This window comes from Pezoporus occidentalis, unplaced genomic scaffold (genome assembly GCF_034315485.1).
Source record: "Pezoporus occidentalis ecotype Australia unplaced genomic scaffold, CSIRO_AGI_Poc_V1 ctg171, whole genome shotgun sequence".
In the NCBI taxonomy this organism is placed as follows: Eukaryota; Metazoa; Chordata; class Aves; order Psittaciformes; family Psittacidae; genus Pezoporus; species Pezoporus occidentalis.
Genome location: NW_026913543.1, coordinates 526384 through 546929, shown reverse-complemented (window position 1 = coordinate 546929; position 20546 = coordinate 526384). Strand labels below are relative to the sequence as shown.

Sequence of the window (20546 nt, the reverse complement as noted above, 5' to 3'; positions counted from 1 at the left end):
GAAATTCACAGGTAACACTAAGGGACTTACTCTGCTTTTATGCTCATAACTCAGGCTTCCCGATTTTGCTTGTCTCTGCAATTTCAGTATATGAGGCCTGTATTATTAAGTTGCCTGGCACAAAGCTGGCATCATTTGCCTGCTCTCTGATGCCAAATGCTCTTGCTTGTTACATCATCTTCCATGACCTCAGGCACACAGCCCAGCAGCCACCTGCAGAGCTTTCCCCTCCTCCCTGCAGTCTTCAGTCTAAGCAGCAGTTACTCAAAGACTGAGCCACAGTTCCCACAAGACTGCAGCTCTCCTTCAATCTGACTGCATTTCTAGCCAAGCTTCTTTCCTGTTTTATGACGTTATTCTAATCAGCAGCGTCATGTAACTTCACAACTCCTGGACAAAGCTGTCTGGAGTCCTGCAGCTTATTTCCATCGAGTCTAATGGATAAATTACATTTCCCAGCACTGAAAGATTAAACTGACAAACAAGCCCCCCACCCAAAAGCATGGGGATTTTGAGAGCTCTTGCCATCACAGCAAGATTTCCCAAGACAGGTAGGTTACCACAGGTCTCAAATCTGCCCTAAGTGAAGAGAGCCCCAGACCAGGCAGGTTGAACACTTGTTTCAATACCCAGTTGTTTCAGTTTTGAAGCACCGGAAAAGTCTGCTATTCTGCACACCATTCCCTTTATTTCATCTGGGAAATTTTAATCCCTGCTAATGATATTCCTTGCTGACAGCTGGAGTTTTCAACTCACCCAGGGTCACGCAGCAGCTCCCATCCACCACTGTGCTATGGGCTGCCCAGAGGTTATACGGGTTGTGCCCAGTTTACTTTGTTACTACTGGCCTCAAACACTGCATTGCACTGTATAGGGTGGCTTCCTCCCCTCCAATTTCCCCTCTAACCTGTGCTCTAGTTTTTATGCCTCCAGTCCCTTTGATCTCACCAACTCAGCAGAAGCATGTAAGGAAAGGGAAAATCAGCTTCATTGTTATGATAACTAAAACCCAGTATTTTCTGAGGATGAAGAATTTTGCATTTCTGATTTTATTTCTATTATCTTCATTTCCTGACCTAGGGTTGTTTGTTTTTTTTTTAAGTTGAAAGCTGCATCTATCACACTGCAAAATGCCATTGCTACAGAAATCACCCATTGGATACTGTGCCCATGCAGACCTATGGATAGACAGAGAGGGGGGTTTTGTAACATCTTTATTGATCACCTTAACAACAAAATAAATCACTAACTTCTGCTGCACCTGGACTGTTGCCACCACTCTCAGCAGTGATCCTGCAACTCTGTATGCAAACATGCCAAAACATCAGCCATAAAAAGGCTGTGCTTGTGAAGATTAAGCCAAGCAAACCACTCCCACTGAGAAAGACAGTCACAGCATCCCTCCCCAGCTACCCCTGCCCACAGCAGCTCAACACTAGGACATGCATTTGTCCACCTGCACCATGACCTGTTCAGAGTCAAATGTATACGGAAGGTAACCTGGCAGGTCAAAACCAACAACAAACCAAATTTGTTTTCAGTTGTTTTGTGGTCCAGGATGGCAGAGGCAGGGAGGAAGAGCAGAAAGCAGCATCACCCCCCATGCTGCACTCCTACCCCTGTGCTGCGATGGACAACGTGCAAGACTCATTGCTCACAGGGCTCAAACAGGTACCAGCAGAAGATGTCAGGATCTGTTGAATCACATATATTAGCTTAGGAGGAGACAAAGCAGGTTGCTTCCACTTGAAATTGGAGTTTTAAACTATGAAGGACTGATTGCAGCAACTGTAGTTTGACTAGGACACAAAATTACCAAGAAGTCAAGGTATTGCTCTAATGCCTTCCAGCATGTGGAAATAGGGTTACACAGCCTGGCATAACCCTTCTGACTGAAAGGCAATGTCAAGACCATCACTTCCCACAGCCCTGAATTAGTGACTAGAGTAAACATACTTCACTTATGAGCCAACTCATCACCAACTCCAAAGTCTTTAGCTTCTCGGGGACCAACGTGCCTGCACTGCAGTGCTGGCACACAATGTTTCTTTCTGCAATCCCCACAAGAGTTACACTGGTCAATAATTTCTCTGCCATCACTGCCCTTTCTGCACTCATTTTGCTGTGACAGAACAAAACACAAAGCCAGCCCACACAACAGCAAAACTGCTATCATCAAAGAAAAGCCTCCTGCCCTCATGCCATTCTGCCTCCGAAATTCCCCTCTGACAGCTAAGCACGTTCACCCAGAGTACACCACGTCCATCAATGAACACTGACTCTCATTTATTACTTTTTACTGAGAAATCAGCAAAATAATTCAGGCCGTTTTTAGAGTCTTCCCTTCAATTCATTTGAGCAGCTATTGTACTTCTCTGGTTAGCTGTGTTCTGTTTTTCACTTACTTAGGTTTGTGGCTGATGTTTGTTGCCCCTCTCCCTCCTTTTCTTTTTAATTCAGTGGGCTTACTTTGGTCCCCATGACCCTATGACATTGCAAGAAATTGCAGAGAGGACTGCAGCTGTGCTCACGACCATGATCAAATAAGCAAATCCACCACAGAGCCCTAATAACCATCATAATCCTGAAGCTTAGAAAATGCCCCTGCCTGTTCGTCAGACCTAAGCCTGACCTTCTTCATGCTGCACACCTCATTACAGGGATCAGAGCAAGCAGCTTTGAACTCCCTCGAAGTTCAAAGAGATGTGGCCATTTGGATAACCCCTGTATCTGCTGTAAAGATGAGATCATGTTCAGTGAAAGAAACAGAAGGAAAAGTCAGTCCTCTTTCTGGCAACTGTGTCTTGCTAAACTGCTGAAGTGAACTTGGAAGTGTGAGCTTAAGAAAGAGTTACCATCTTAGACAAATACAAACCATTCCTTTGTCCATCCTACATGACACCTTCAACTAAAGAAGTGTGTATGAGCATACATCCTGCTCTAATTACTTCTCTATCAACTCAGCCCCATTGCAGCTATAGAAATTTGTGCTGTCCATTATTTGAGTTATACATTTTTCCATTTGTTTCAGCCTCTTTTCTCAATGCAGGCTCATCTGGCTGCAGTATGCAAGCTGCTCGCCAAAGGCGCCAATAAACATTAAACAGCAGCAACAAGCACATGTAGCTAGTCTGTCTGCAGAGGAAATGTGCCACAGAGGCATCATGGCAGCTAAGCAGTCTCAGACACATTTGCCTAAGCCTGTATCTATTTAAATGGCACAATTGTAAAACTAGTCTGAACCACATTTATATAAAGGGCTTACTAGATGAACAGAATACACGAATCACACTTTCTTCATTTCCATGGCCACACAAGAAACCACAAGAACTGCAGAAACCTGTAATTCATCATGGTGACATTTGCAAGCCCCTCAGCAGCCATCCTGACAGCACTCAAGTGTCACTCAGCAAGTGCAGGGAGGTCTTTTAAACTTCAATGTTATGCAACGCATATTTGCTTCTTTCAACAGCCCATTCAGTCTTCATTCATTCCCCTATTTATGATGCACAATATGGGGTTTGGGGTTGTTTTGTTGTTGGTTTTTTTTTGCTTTAGAAGTTTTCAAATCAGACTTTTCTATTTCTCTATCCACGCTAAGACAAAATATTTAACCAGCTTGTAATGGAAGAATCCTTCCAAGGTCCAAAGAAATACAACTATTTCTACACCGAAATGCTAGATGTCATCAAAACAGAAACCAACAGTAAACACTGCTTTAAACATGCAATAGAATATATCAAAATATGTACGACATCAGCTAAAGGTACATTCTCTGCACAGATACTACTTGACAGCTTGTTAACCTGCAGAGAAGTAGCTTCTGCCCCTCTCAGCAATTCAGGAGATTGTGCACCCAAAGGTGCTTTAACATCAGTAATGCAGGAGATCGTTTTCTTTCTCTTTGAATTGCACAAACCCATTCTTTGCCCAGTTAAAAAGGCATAACAACTATTTGAAGATACAAGGGGTTTTCTTCTGTTTGTTTTTACAGTTATTTATTGTACCTTTCACGAAGGACCTGTTACCAACAATACTAGAAAAGGGCAGCTCCATCTCATTTCCGTTGTAATGTATGTCTCCAAGTACTAGATCTATTACTTTGTACTGTAACCCTTGGAAAGCAAATTTATTGCAACATTAGCCACACTTATTCCCTGGCTGCATGGATTCTCTGACCATCCTTTGCAGTACAAACACTACTGCAGAGAGATAACACAGAGGATGATTGTGATGTTTGTTTCCTCATAGAATTTTTCAGGTTTTAGTTGGCCAATGGCCCATTTATACAGAATGGTAAAACAAAATGAGAATTTTAAATTGACATAAGTCTCACACTTAATTTCAATTTAGGTTTAGCCCCCTTGCTGAACACCAGACACTTTTTTACATGCTAGCCAACCAATCACGCAAATACATGTGATTATTTAGAGACAAGCTTTTTCTGATGCCAGAATAACATGTCAAGCACTGGAATTAAATTTCCATTTCTAATGTTTTTGGAAACTGAGCACATCTCCATTTCCACAGCTGAATAGGAGTTAGGGCCATATAACTTTCATGAGTGTGCAGCCTTCTACCAACAACCACAAAAAAATGACTCATTGCCTGCAAACTATGCAGCAGCTGTGTTAGCATTCTCTGTAATCTCAAACTTGCATTATTATATCCAACATAACATGCAGTATAAGAGGAATGTTTTTATTTAACCCAGAATGTTATATAACTTAACTGTCAGCAGCATCTTCTCAAAGCCTAGTTCTGTATCTTCATAGCTTTCAGCAGTGCCCAAGCCATGAAAGTGTTTATTAAGCACACACTATGAGCTATGTGATAGTAAAGATTTAGCTATTCCCTAACCCTCTCCCATTGCCCCTCTTTCCATATACCTTCTCCTAATCAGCTTACGGAAGTGAATGTATGCATGCTGATGATCTGGGGAAGTTGCCGTTGTTGGGGGGTTGCACAGAATGACCCACAATACCCTAAAAGCAGAGTCTGACCACAGAGTTTGCAGGTACCTTTGATGTATCTTGTCTCCAGTTGTGAATCTTTCAAATTGTCCCACTCTGTAAAGTGACCTCTGTAAAGCTACAATTTACCCAGCTTTCTCTTACAGCTTACTTACAAATTTTACTTTTTCCAATGCTTTGTGTCTAAGCTACTTGGAGTACCCCAGGTTACTACTATCATTTCAGAAGAGCAGCTCTTCAGACAGGTGAAGGAAAGCAGAGAGGCCACTGATGAATGATGTGGATTCAGCCATCCCCAGATACCGTGACTTGCATTGCAGGAGAATATGGTGTTCTTACCAAGAATATTCACTACCTAGTAGTATAACAAAATAAAAGCAAACAATAGCCACATTCACATTAGTGTTTCTCTATATGAACAGCTCCTCAAAATGCTAACCAAGTTCACATGTCTGTTACTTTGAGGGTGCTTTACTATATACTTTCATATTTAAAAAAAAGCTTTGATAAAGATTACCTCTGATATTCTTAACATTGTTTTCAGAACACAAAGCTATCTCCTGTATGATGAAAATGTATTTTTCCTTGGTTTTAATTCCCCTCCAACTTGCAGAGACTTTATTTGGATGATGTCTTACACCATCTATTCTGAGTTTGGTTTATTAGACCATGATCATTGCTGTGGAGTTGCTTCTTAAGACAGAAATGTGGAAATTCACATGCAAATCCCAATTTTAAACCCCCAATTGTGAACCTATTCCCAGCATTTTCCTTGGGGTCATCCTTCAACTGACGTGAATGCATTTTTCACACCTATATTGTACAAAAGCCCTGAATACATGGAATCCTCTCCTTCAGACTGACGCTTCATGAGGTTGCACCCAAGGGGTCAGAAAACTTCAGAGTTTTATAGAGATCCTGTGGCTGATTAATCTGAGCCTGAAACAGAATCCACTTATGAAGACCCTTACCTGTTCCCTCTATGTTAACGCAAGATCAGTTATGTCTAGCCTACCACCACTAAACGTCTGGCCATGCAAATCTTCAAAGGCAAGAGCTCCCACAGCCCATTGCAATGCTTCACTACCCTGGCTGTTGACAGGTGTTCTCTCAAATCTGATCCAAATCTTCCCTTGCCTCAAATTAAACCAAATAATTATTGCCTTAGTCTCTCTCAAAAATCAAACTACTGCCATTGCTTATGTTGGTGGTTCATTGTGTACTGTACTTGAATTCAAATCCAGCTGCTAAATGAAACCAAGTGTCTTCAAACCCTAATCCTTCCCTCCTCTTTATTATTGTCTCTACAGAGGAAACAACTATTGCTGGAAGGTAGAAGTACTTATTCATGAAGCACTCACTGGTTTAGCTAATGGCTGCAGTCCTGAGCTGAAACTAATCTGAGCTTTGCCTAAGGTTCAGTAAAATCCTTTTACTATCTGGAAATTACTCCTGCCAGTCTGTAGTTTGTGGCTCCAACACAGCAAACATGCTTATGCCTCTTAAGTCTTGCTTCTACAGTACCAAACCCAAATTACAAGTGTCAGCATTTAACAGTACAAGACTCTTGCTTCTAAGTGCCAAAATACTATCAGACCTTTCATATGAAAGGGAGCAAACCATCAGGAATTACTGTAAGACAAACAGATTTAACAGCTGCTGTGGAGAACAGCAGATAGTAAAAGACCAAATGAAAGAAGCAACTCACCCATAGGCTATGAAATGTTCTAATGAAATATATAAGTAATTCAAGAAAATTTAGGTGAAGTTCCTAAGCACTATAATTTGAAAGTTGCAGTGAATAAAGGCAAGAAGTTCTCTCTAGACCAATGTAAAAGTTTTATTGAGTTTCTGTTCAAATAGTTGGTGATAATATTTGGCAAATTAACCCACAGAACTCTGATATTCTGAGAGACAGAAGTTATTTATGACTGACAAAAGGCACAAGATACCAGACCACATTACTTTGCAACAGAGGGGCAGGCTATACCAGATGTTACATGGCAGTATATATTCTCAGTCCTTAATTAAAAGAAGAAACAAGAACAAAGTCCCAAGTCACAATCATTACAAAGCTTTGGAGGAAAAAAATTAAATGAAGTCTCTTATGATCCCCTATGGACTTAATTCAAGTGAGTGCTCGATAGAATGGGCAGTTAACCATATAAGCAGAGAGCTCTTCACTGCTTAAATTAAATGTGACTTATGTAAGTCACACTGTTCTTGGAAGCTTCAGGTATGCTCTCCTCAAGGGGGAAAACTCCAGACTATACCACAGCATGAAAGTTTAGTCGATGGAAAATGCAAGCTTTGGAGGTAAAAATAGATAGTCAACTTATTACAAAGAACAAAGAACTTGTGAAAAGGTATGCTATGCGTTGTGACATTGAATACAAGTTTTTTTCTTCCAAGGGGAGGATAACAGGAAGAAGCTTCATCACACAGCATTTCAAGAGAATTGCAGATTTATAATGTATACACGTGAACACTGAACAAGAACCACCTTCAGGAAAGAATGCATGTCTACTTCCTCATCTTCAGTGAAGCAAGACTATTTTTAAGAGGTATACAATCTTCTGGTAAAGGGAGACAGAAATAAGGAGTGTGTCTTTCAGCATCAGGAGGTGTTCTATACTGAGCCTGCTCTTAAGTGAGCAGAGAAACTGTCCCAAATCCTGCCATCTGCAAATCACACCAGAAAGTCTGGGGAAGTTACCAAAATGTGACAGTGTTTTCATAGGAAATTGGGACAGTTTGGAAAACTTTGGGTTTTCTGTTCACAATCAGAATTAAAGTCTTTGTTACCAAAAGAGAAACCCAAAGGATGCATTTCGGGAAGAGCAAACCTGAAATGAAACACAGGTCGTGATACCTACTGCAAACCAATTGCATTGACTGGAAAGACTTGTCAGGCTGCTCCCAAAACTCCAAGTCCAGGGGTCCCCGCTCCCACATGGCCTCTCCTGGCTGGATGCCCCCAGTAGCACCCCTGGAACAGAACAGCAGCTCCTGGGACTGGGCTGCACTGCAGGAAGCTGTAAAGGTTTTTGTCTCAAAGCCCAAAAGAGGGAATGGCTAAGCTTGCAACTTCACCTCCCAGGCTAGTTTGTGTGCAAGTGCATACAACTGCTCAGATGGGAATTAAGGGAGACATTAAGGCTGGCGACTGCTGAGCCAACGTAGGTGAAGTAAGAAGAGGTTTAACTTGTCTGTCCCTTTAAGTTTAACTCCAGATCCTGTCAGGGATTCAAAACACTTTCAGTTAAGTGTTTTTCCATGACTCCTAGCCCTAGGGTTAGCACAGAAACAACTGCAAGAAGGAAGAAATGCTTTCACTGGCCTGTTGGAGAAAGCATAGCTAACAGAGTTAGAAACTCTCCTGTTTGAAGCTGCTTCGCTTCATTAGCTGCTCAAGGAAGCTGAAGAAATCCCCCAATTCTTGTGAATTTCTTCAAGTGGAAATTTTGAAATCCTAATCAAGAAACCCCCTTTAGCTCCCCTTTGCCTCTCTGGCAAATTTACTTTTCTCATTCTGTTGCAAAATGTGTATGTCTCTTTCATCCAAAATTGAGAAATGAACAAAACCCCTCAGCGAAAGAACCACAGAGGTGAAGATTCTTCACCTTGGGCAAAAGCAAGAACCATCATCAGCAAGGGCACCTTTCATGAAGGTGTTTTACATGGTTCTCTGCCTGCAGGTTTTCTGATCATAGCTTTATTGCATTGTTTGATCCCCTGGCATGAGAGAATACTATATGAAAGATTATTACAAAGCAGCTGAACAATAAGAGATGACCCAGCCTTAATCCTACCTCTGCTCTCTTCATCCCATTGTATCCACTGACCACTTTCTGTACATGGAAAGAGATCTCTACCTCTTTCTGGCTAAATACACCATTAAGAATTGCTCTCAAGGAGCATTGTACATGACTCCTAAGACTGCAAATAAAATAAAATGGACTTTTAAGCCTGGGTGGTAGACCCAGCTCTTTTCCCCTTTAGCACTCCCTGTACAGACATTACACACTCTCAGTTATGCGAGACAGTAATAACTGCCCAGATTAACTGCAGTCTGGCCAGACTTGATCACATCTTTATTCTGCTCCTTATTCATGTTGTATTACTGGCATACCACCTGCCTGCATGAGCGAATTCCTGCTTCATTAAGTACTAATTACAGCTTTGCCTCATGCTATAAGGAGTGTTGTGAACTGCGCATTAATGTCTGCCAAGTGCTTGGAAATCCTGAAACGGAGGTGCAACATATTAGATGGTTTATTATAAACTCTCTAGCCATATCTATAGCACAAGGGCTGGCCACTGGATCAACTAACATTAAAACTTTTGTAACAGCAGCAAGGAAAATTGAGTAACTTCAGTTTTAAGTGGAAATTTGCTTGTGAATTCAAATTTTTAATTACAGACAAACTGTACTTTGAATTACTACCCGTCGTCAAACAGAGTAAAGAACATTTGAAATGCTCTGTCCTACAACAGGGATGCATGCAAACACAAAGACATGACTGCAAAACTAATATGCAATCTAAACATCTCAAAACTGCCAGCTTGTCTTAAATCATTGGTTTTCAACCAGCTATCTCTGCTCATTACAAATCCCTTCCCCTGCCACAATCTTTATTGTTTTTAACATAAAGCAGGCAGCAATACTAAATAGCATTTGTGCAACTAACACTTACTTTAGTGGTTATTTTACCTCTGACTGAACCACAGAGGCTGTTATTGCTGCAGGATAAATCTGCACAAAGTGGTCACTGAACAGTTTAAGCTTCAGGGTAAGATCCATTTCACTCCAGTGACATTAAACTACATTTGAACTTCTGAAAACCTAATTTTCTTTTGGATCAATATAATCAATACAGGTGTTAGGGGAAAAACAATTACATTTGCTGTACTTCTGCATTTCATGATAACACACACAGACTGTTTGCTGGCCTAGAAAAACTCTGCTTTTCTAATGAATCAAAAGGAAACGCTGATCATATGCTACTCTGAGGAGAAAAACAATGGACAGAACCTTTACAGGTGTTAGAACGTGCAATTATTTCCTCTGCTGACCAAAATCACTCTGCTCTCACTTTAAGATTCAGGAGTCAAATGCTCCATCCCCCCCATTCCATCTTCTGTATTGGACAGTTTTCTGGGATATTAAAACAAGGAGTATTGGTGGTGCCAGAGCTCTCTGTGACAGCAACCTGTGGATCAACTAGAAGGTCTCTAACTATAATATTTTCCTATATACCTAGCAACAGTGGATTTATTGAGACAACTGTCAGCTTCTCAGTGGAGAAATTATATCTTCTTAAACATCTGTGCAGTATGTAGTAAAACACAACCTTGATCCAAATATAAGAAGTGTTTAGGTAGGAGATGAAAGGAGTGGTCTCCTGAATTAGAAATAATATCCTAGCCAGGAGATACTCATGAATGTGGAACCTTAATATTTACTTAGGCTTTCAGCAGCACCCATGTGCACTGCAATTTGTTAACTTTTCAAATACTGCAGTGTACCTGGATACTAATACATTACCCACAAGAAGCTTACATATATATGTGTGTATATATACATATCAGAGCAGCATCTATTTTAAACATAGATCTGGGTTTCATTCTTTTTCACAAAGTCAAGGATAAAATACTTATTTCCATATTTAAAAGTAGGATTTTTTTTCCCCCCCTTATACTGGAGCTCTAGGAAAAGGAAAGCATTATCACAGACCTCAGCTGCTACTCTAAACCAGCCCAGAAACAAGAACGTCTGTTGGCAGCACCTGAAAAGGCTGTGTGGATATTGTGGATTCCTGTTTCAATGACAGCCTCGTACCCCTCTGCTCCTAACACAGCAGTTGGAGCACTGTTAGCTACAGAGTTTCTCCAAGTGGTCTGCTGAAATGTTAGGATCCACTGGCACTCTTCCCCAAAATGGAAAGGTCCAGCCAAGGCAGCCAATTCTATCAAACACCAATAAGGACCTGAGAAACCCTCTGTGAGCCAAAAATCGAATGGAGACAGCTCTACTGCACAAAAAACACTACACCATTAAGTAGTCTGTTGGCACCTTCTATCTGAATGTGTAAACATCCATGGTGGATTGCTCCAGTTTTCAATTGTTAATAGCATCCAAGACTGTATTGACTGTTTTAGACCACACACAATAGCTCCTGTGTATTTCACATGTTTGTTCTGCACTGTCTAGAAAATCCTGAGGAGATGTAACTTGGCAAACAAGTTACGGTACGGCACAAAAAAGTTTACCAGTAAACCTTCTCCTTGCTCACTGCATGTAAATCGCTTCCATTTTAATAATTTCAGTTCTGAACACTTGAATCTAGCTGAAGATTCCTCAAGAAAAAATAATCAGACATTATTTACACAACAAAACCTGCGCATTTTACCATAAGTCAGGCCCAAAAAACATGCTCGGGGAAGGGCAGTGAAAGGGAATGCGAAAGCGTAAAAAGCTTAAGTGCCACAGATCTGAAAGTCTTCCAAAGGGAGGCACAGGTCTGGCATGTTGCTTTAGAAAAGAAAAGGTGTTGCAGCAAGAAACACATAGTCCTGTCTTCCAAGGCATGGTTCTCATCAATAATGAATACCTCTTAGCATTCAATTGGATTTCTTCACCGCTTAAAGTCTGATACGGCTTGTTCATTTTCAGTAGGTATTTTTCCCCTTGAGGAGCCCCAACACTTTGTTGTCACGGCTCCTAGAACTTCCTTGCTGGCACTTGGCCCAGACAAGTTGTTACTGAACACACACCTTTAATATTCCTGAACAAGACATAAGATTTGACAATTCTGATAGAGAACAAGAGCTGGACAATCCAAGGAACACTGACTGCTCCCCGCATTCTAAGCACTTAAAATGGTACCCTGAATATTTACAGGCCTCCAATTGAACTTGTTGCAAGAATAACTTCAAGGAAAAAATTCTCACTCCTCTTTGGCAGAGAAGCTGTGACACCTACAGTCTTGTAGCTAAGTATTTCAGTGTTGCAAAAACTGCCAGGCATCAGTCTGGATATGGTCAATAATAATGCATTTGAGTTAGTCTGGGTTGCTGAAACCTACTAACTCATAGGCTACACTTAGGTCTAGCCACCTGATGTGCCTCTGGTCTTGTTTCAAATACTTTGTTTAGATTAAGCAGCTTATTTCTGTTTTTTTAATCCATTCATGAAGTTACACAAAGTAGAATCGCTATCATCTTGCTCAGCTGCATGTGTCGCAGTGAGGTGTAAAGCACCAAATTGATGGATCTCATCACTAGTTTCCAGATACGTAATTTCTCCTCATCAAATTTGTCTATACCAGAAAAGCCTGCCAAACCAAAAAACATATGGTTTTCCTTAGCACACTTGGAGACCCTATTGCTTCCAAGCACAGGAGCACTCCAAACACCATATGGATAATGAACAGATATGCTTTCTAGCTGGCCATACCAGTTTAGCATTCATGAGTAAGTAGACCCCATACAGTTTTATCAGACCTGTCTCAGAATATTCTCCCATTATCGCCCAGCAGTGAATTTCCAGAGTCCCCTGGATCTTTTGCAAAGCCAAGATCTAAGTGACATTGTGACTAAAGTGAGCAGAGCTAGAAGAGGCAGGCGATAAACAGCAGTCTGAGTCAGGCAAAGGTGCTAAGTAATAATAGGACAGATAACAACACTTTCCTCTGCTAAAAATGCATCACCACACAGTTGTTTTTTTCTGTCTCATCCTATTCTCTCCCCCCTTCATTATGCCTTACTTGGAAAATAAAAATGCCAGTATGATCTCAGAGAGCTGAATCTGCACTTCAAAAAAAATCACACAACAGTTGCTGTTGGAAGGGACATTTGGACACACTCTAGTCCAAGGCCTCAACTCCAGACAGTTGCTCAGGACCTTGTCCGGTTGGGTTTTTAGTATCTCCTAGGATGGAGAATCCGATCCAGTGTATGACACTTTTCTTACATTCAAATGGTTCCCATATTTCAGTCTGGGCCCATTCATTGCCTCTTGTTCTCACACCTGATATAACTGAAAGGAGTACTACTTCTTTACTCCTACTCCTCACACACATACCCACTAGGTATTTGTACACTTTAAGGTGCTCCCTGAGCTCTCTTCTCCAATCTAAAGAGTTCCTCCCCTCAGAAGATGCAGAGTCCAAATGTATGTACTGGAAGATGCCTTATGTTATGTGAACCTTTTGATTATGCAGTAGAAACATAATTCAACTTGTACATCTGACCACATGCTGTGAAGCTCTACAAGACAAATGGATAGAACACTGTTGACAAACATAAAGGAACAAACCTTATTAATCTGTAGTAATTTGAAGGACAGACCTATTCTACAAGCTATGGATTCACAGGGCAGCAGGCACTGACAGCAGTTTTCAGTTCATGAACTGTTAACTATACATTACACTTTCCATGAGATGAGCATTTCTGATGAACAGATTGTCTTTAGTCCATTGACTGAAGACAGCAAAAAGGTACAGACTGGCTGAAAATATTATCTAATAATCCTTAAGACAAATATTATGATTTTTACTCAAATAACAGCACAATCCATATTATAACAACCAAAGTTATAATTATAATTAATCAGTTTCCTCTTTAAGAAGCTCTTATGCAGGAGAACCACACTAATATCCTTGGGACTTAGATGAGAGTAGGACCTAGTCTACAACTTGCTCTTTAAGGAAAGGACTGACTTGGAATTTGAAGTTTTTCCATAAATTCTATTTGGGGACACAAAAGGTAGGTGAACAAATGGTAAGCTGTGTTGCCAACCACAAATTCACTCAAGAAGAATGGGAAGAGATTCAGAGGGTATATCAATAAATGGTTGAGAGTCCTGCACAACCCAATGGCAGAGGCAGCATTAAAAGCGCTTGGTCTCTCCTATGTGAAGCATTCATTCTCAACACTAACAATTTGCAGAATAGGATTAAGCTGGCCAAGGAAAGATTAGGAACTGTCATTTGTATGACAACATTCGCCTTTTCGAAAAATTGCTCTAAAAGAAACTAAGAACTGTATTAGGTTTACAAAATTTACCTTCTAAGGAACATAGGCTGGGAACATGGCCATTAGCAACTGTCAAAGACTAGATCCGGAAAGAGAGTTCTCCAAAACAAGTCTAAGAACTACTTAATCTGCGTTTTTATCTTTTAACCTAAAATTAGAAAAGATTCAGACTATAAGAATCTTGTAACCAGTCATTTGCAATGCCACTGATGAAACTCAGAACAAAGCCCAGACCACTGCACCATGAATTCAAATAGAGAAACATTAAATTCTTTCCAGGCCAGTTGGAAGATCCTTATGTAAAAAGGAAACAAAAAGTTAATTTGTTATGCTTTTCTATTCACCTTAAAAACTAATGGCCAGCATGCTAAGCTTCTAGCCAAATTCCACCTGACATTCATTATTTGTCTTGTGAATTGTATTTACAGCTTGGAGCCACACAGTGGGACATTCAGAGTTACACAACAGCAGCATTGCACAGGGTTTTAGCACAGAATTGCATCCCTGAAATCCTTGGCTGCTTTGTGCTGAATATGCTAGAGAAACCATTCCCTGCAACACAGCAGGAACCTGCAGTATACTGTATGCTGCCATGTTTTTAACATACCTTAATGATTTCATGTCATAGCACTGTCAAGGTTAAGCTTGTACAAAGAGCAGGAAGGACTGAGGATGCTAAAGTAATGGGAGACTTTGAAACCAATGACAGAACCTAAAGCAAATGGATTAAGAGTGAAAACACAAGTGCTACCGTGAAGAGCTCGTGCCCTGAAACTGAGCATTCTTCTCTGCTTGTAGATACACTTGATACTGAAGACAAACTTCTACTCACATTATTGGTTTTGAGGTTTGCAAGTGTTTTAGCTAGAATTCCCTGTGGTAACACTTTCATCTCTTCAGTGCTACTACATTGCCAGAATCAAGTCAAATCCAATAACATGGTGCAACTTGCAAATGGGATATTTGTTTCTAACACATTTCTGAATGATTTTCATTATTACTATTGAAGATGCGAGGCTCAGAAAGCCTCTGTACTGAACACTTAAGGGTTTTCTACAAAGCTGTAAGAAATTTTGTAAGAGGATGGTAACTTTATGCTGCCAATCTGACCACAGATCTCAAGTCTGTATCAGCACACGATAAGAATGCAACCACATCAGCTTTTTGCAGGAGGATGGAAGGGAGAAATATGAGTGCTGGCCAGGCGCAAATTCAGCCTTCGTGTTATCTAACCTGCAGGCATCAGAGTTACTGGAGGAGTTAATATGCAGTTCCAGTAACTGCTAAGCAAGACTATATAATCAAGAGAGCCATTTAACTTGTTAAAAGTGAGGAACATTCCACACCAAAGTACTGCCTTTCACTTATGCCCAAAGAAATCCTTCTAATAGCAACATTTAAAAGACTTTTCTCCAGACCCCATTGTACCATGTGTTTGCTCTTTTCTTCCTCTTGCAAAGCCCACTACTGAGAGACCAAAGCTGTAATTTCTTCTGCTTGTAAGTGCTCCACAGGTTTAGCTGACATTTAGAAACTACATTCTTTTCCATCACTGTCTCCTTTAAAGCAGCTGCTTTTTTAGAGCACACCCCAAGATCCGAGACTTCCTGGTACCATGGGAGAATGACAGGCAGACACATCCTGCAGCATCAAAGACCACACAGGTTCTCCAAAACATTGCCTTCCTTAGCAAGGTCGTGGCAAGTACACAAGAAAGTCATTACCAGATGTGCAAAGAGCACACCTAGCCTCTAACATGCAATTCTGTCGCTGATTGCCCCACTCTTCCCTTGGCCAGCACTCCACTATTCAGCAGTACCTGGAGCCCAGACTCTCCTGTCTAATGCTTGTTATTAGCCCTGTGTGGAGCCTTGGGCAAATCACAGGGACCAGCTATTACAAACACCCCCCTTGCACATCAGCCTGGCTTGTGCATTCACTTGAGACAGCCTGTAATTTCTTTGAATTTAAAAAGATGTTATTTACAAGCCAGTCAAGCTCTTCATTAGAGCAAAGCATTTACTGTTCACCATGTATGTACAGGTCTATACAAGATAAGGCAACTAAAAAGGACTTTGACAGTATCAGGGGCTCTACCCCCACATGCTCACAAAGGGGGAGCACACTCACCATGGAGGAACACAGCTTGCTCAAGGACAATAACCATGAGTCTGCTCAGGAGAAGTCCATGGGAATTGCCATGGTAGAGACTTGAGGAACACTTAGCTGATCCCATCAAATGACCTGCTAACCAGGGCCCAGACTGCATGGGAGGGTGGAAACTCCATCCCCCATGGATGTGATCCTGCATTAACACCTTTATGACCCTGCATGTGTAAGCCAGCCACACACATCTCGACAGCTTTTTATATACAGTAATTCTAATTTGGATGGAGCCTTTGTTTACCTTGTTTTTTCCCTGCAAGTCAGGCAGATAAGTAGCCTTCTCCCTTGAATTTACCTCCCAAACTCTACACGTCAACATCTCTCAGTTTACCAGACTGAGCATTTCCAATTTCCTTTTCACTAATATATTTAAGACCTTTGTTTAATTAAATAACATAGAAGTCCACAGGATCCATAAATTAAAAAGTCATCCTATAATTGCATAGTGGGATAATGATCTAAATTCTTTCAAATAATTCATTAGGGACTGTAGTGATAGGACAAGGGGTAACGGGTTAAAACTTAAACAGAGGAAGTTTAGATTGGATGTAAGGAAGAAGTTCTTTACTGTGAGGGTGGTGAAGCACTGGAATGGGTTGCCCAGGGAGGTTGTGAATGCTCCATCCCTGGCAGTGTTCAAGGCCAGGTTGGACAGAGCCTTGGGTGAGATGGTTTAGTGTGAGGTGTCCCTGCCCATGGCAGGGGGTTGGAACTGGATGATCTTAAGGTCCTTTCCAACCCTGACTATTCCATGAGTCTATGAAAAGCACTAATTGCTGAGCCTGACTCCACAGGTGTCAGCAGAGCCTGGCACCATGAAGTGAGGTAACAAGGAAGCAAGAAGTCCAATTTTACAGAGCAAATGAAAGAAGAAGGTGACAGAAGCTAAATCAGAGGCTCCACCGTACCAGCTCTGAAGTACCAGAGCTCTTCCTGCATGTAACATGAACCACAGTTTGCAGTTCCAAGGTTTTACAGTATCAGAGCACTGGATCTCCCCACTCAAGTTTCCTGCCTTCTAATAGAGTGTGCTTGTAGAGTAACTTGCTGGCAAATAGCAAGCAAACAGCTCCTCTTCTCCTGCAGGTACTTCATAAGCTATGGGCATGCCAGTTGTGTCCTCCCCTGGACTCTGCCTGCATTATCACACTCTTAACTCACACGTAGAAAAGATAGCAACCAGCTGTAAATGCTCAAGGGTTTCATTCCCCACTACTTCCTCCTTAATGCTGATTTGCAATTAAATGTTCTTAAAGCAGCACTGTGAACAACAATGTGAACATTTCTGCAAGCTCCACAATAAGCCTTGTTTTCAATCACTTCCTCCAACAGAAGAAAACAAACTATTTTTACAACCTGACATTCAAAGCCAACAGGCAACAAGACTAAGATAAACCAGTGCATCTTGAGGGTGATATGTGGGAGAGAGATGTGCTAAGTAGATGGGTTGAGTTTTTTTAGAGACCTGCTGAGCCACTGACCAAGAGCACAAAGAAAGTGGAATTGAGAGAGATGCTGTTCACTCAGCTGTGGAGTGGTGGCCCATGTGCTTTGGGGATCCAGAGACATAATGCACAGGCTGTACTGTAGCAGCAGGGATATAATGAGCTTTCAAAGTAAAACAGTTTCCTCAATGATTATAGGATGATCTCCTCTGCATTACTATGACAATTTAACGACACCACTGCGCTGCAGGCTGATACTGTCCAGATCATTTGAGATTCAGAAGAAATTTTTTCCACTAAGCTCAGACGGTTTAAAGACGGCAAGTTTCCCCACATACACACTTCCGATCAGGAGACAGGGAAATGCCAAATCTCAGCAGCTGTAGGCTGATCTCTCAGTTATTCCCAACGCCATTAATTCACCATCTTCCTTTCAAAGTTCACTACAGCCAATAGTTTCATTCCTGAAATTTCCCACACTCTTCAGACCCTGACACTGCCCGGGTGCACAGAAAGGGAGGAAAGGATAAAACAAAACTAAACAACCTGCTCCACACTGTGTCATGGTGAAAGTTTTCAGCTGCAAGTCTCCTCCTCAGAAACCCCTAGCTTAGAGAGGAAACCCTTCTCCCATTAAAGATCTTTCTTATTCAAAGATGGGCACTTTATATACTCACTATATAAGACATACTGAGAAATCTGTTTGGATATGAACTTAAGCTTTAACTCCACAGTTATAACTACAGTCAAGATGTGTATTCTATACTATTGATACTTTACCACAGCTTTTGATATTAGCAGGACCAAACACCACCTTCATAGCACAGGTTGTATTTAGCACACGCTATCAATTCAATACACCTTCTCCCTTTAAGAACACAGGTCCAGAAAGGCAATTACAATACTTCTATTTCTGTTACAATCAGATACTGACACCACAGTCATGTACAGTATTTGAGGCCTCTGCATAAAAACAAACATTAACAACAGGCAGTAATTTACAACATACTGCCATTATGTTTTGCTAGATGTAGGACTTTAAAGGTCTTACAATTGGATCCTAAACGTGTTGCAGTCATCTGCAGAGCATGTGAATTTAAGACTTTCTTTTGGACTCAGCTTTAACCATAGCTGATCCTGCTAGGGTTTTTAAAGAGAAAGCATGGAAAGTTGATTTAACGTAGAGTGAGTTATAGCAAAACACCAGACAAGCTCCAACATTAGCCCTTAAAGGACATTCTCATGACATTAACAAAACAAACTACTACAACAACAAAAACCCAGACTAATGAGAATCTGGACCATCTTCATTTAGACTGTAACTCAACAGCTGTTCATTAGAGGTTATTAAGCTAATAAATTTAGTACAAAAAGGTGCTCTTGAGAATGCTTAAGTGGCTTCTCAATTTTATTAGAGAGTTTGAGGATGAAAGTTCTTAAATTGTCATGAAACCCACACCAAGAGAGGCATTCACATAAACATTATTTTAAGAAATAGTGTAGTACAGAGTCACCTCATCCAAAGCTCACAACCTATTAGTCACCATCATTTCAACAGCCCCATATGTACGAGACCTTATTCTAACACTGGTTTAGTGCAGCTTTAAGTCTTTACACAATTAACTTCCTACAAAGAAATTACAAAAAGCATTAATGATAGCAACATTTCATTAATTAGTAATAAATACAACTGAATCAGTCAAACTAACCAACTCAGTAGAACTTCTGGTGCTCACAGCATGCTAATACGCTGCTAATTAAGACCATCAACATTCCTTTTAATTATTATATTGGCTTGCTGAAGATTTGATTCATATTTTACCAGCTCTCCAGTTCAGAACATATGCCATCAAAGCCTACACAAAAAGAAAAATAAAGCAATTCCATTCAACACTTGTGGAAATAAGTTCAGCATTTTAGCTTCCTGCTCCTTCTGCTTTCCACATTAGGATATGAATGCGAGAGAAAGACAAAGGAAAATGTATCTGAATGCATGCACACATTCACATACACAGCTACATATTTGGGGGAGGTTAGAAAAGGAAGTTCTGGGAAGCCTGATCTGCCTGCAGATGCTGGCTGAAGCTCACCTCCAAGATGTGAGGTCCTGGTTCAGACCTCATTCCTGCTCAATGGTACTTATCTTTTGGGATGTATATTTATGAGGAAATTAAACTCTCTTCTGCAAGCATCGTCATTTCAAAGTGCTTCCCAGCCACACAACCCAGCCATCAACACCACAACACTGCAGGCATTTTACAGCTATTTCTCCTGCTTGCAGTCCAAATATCCATGAACACTGGTGCCTTCTCTAGGTGAGAGATAGGAAGAAAACTGATGACAGTAACACTGCAAAGATCACATTAGGACCTACTCTAGAGTTTCTCCTAACTTGGAATAGTATCTGGTTTGCACCAACACAGAGATTACCCAACAAAGAAGTCAGAAAAACAGTGCTAATTAAAATCATATTCTCACCTCCTTGTATGTTGAGTTTCACAATACTTGGCTTACAAAACACATGCTTGTGTCTTAACCAGCCTTTCCTGGCAAGTTATGTTGCAGCTACATTATATTACAGCTTTCCTATAAAGTGAATGACAGTTCTTGCTCATGAGGAATGCTAGCACTCTCCAGCAGTGTGTGACCCTAAAAGAGACAGCCTTACTATTTTAACAGGAGTGAAGTACCACATGACAGATCCTTTTTGTGGTTCTTTTTAGTTGTCATTTGAAACATTTTAAATATAAACGTAGAAAGAAGTTTAGACAAACTGTCTTCTCAACCTTGTTTTAAACAATCTTAGCATTAGAGACACAATAATGGTACTGGAACAGTGGAGAGGATCCTTTAATAGAAGAAACTCGTTTGTGCTCTGCAGTGGACAAGGACAATAATCATTCTGAAGCATCTGCAGCCTGAG

General features: G+C 40.9%; 1 long non-coding RNA gene across 1 annotated transcript in view; it reads right to left on the bottom strand.

Moving 5' to 3' along the window:
- LOC134161266 (uncharacterized) overlaps nt 1-20251 on the bottom strand; it is a 79516-nt gene extending 59265 nt beyond the window's left edge. The window contains exon 1 of the long non-coding RNA XR_009963915.1: nt 20102-20251. This is a non-coding gene — a long non-coding RNA (uncharacterized LOC134161266). The remainder of the gene's footprint in view (nt 1-20101) is intronic.
- Between the last annotated feature and the right edge of the window lie 295 nt (nt 20252-20546).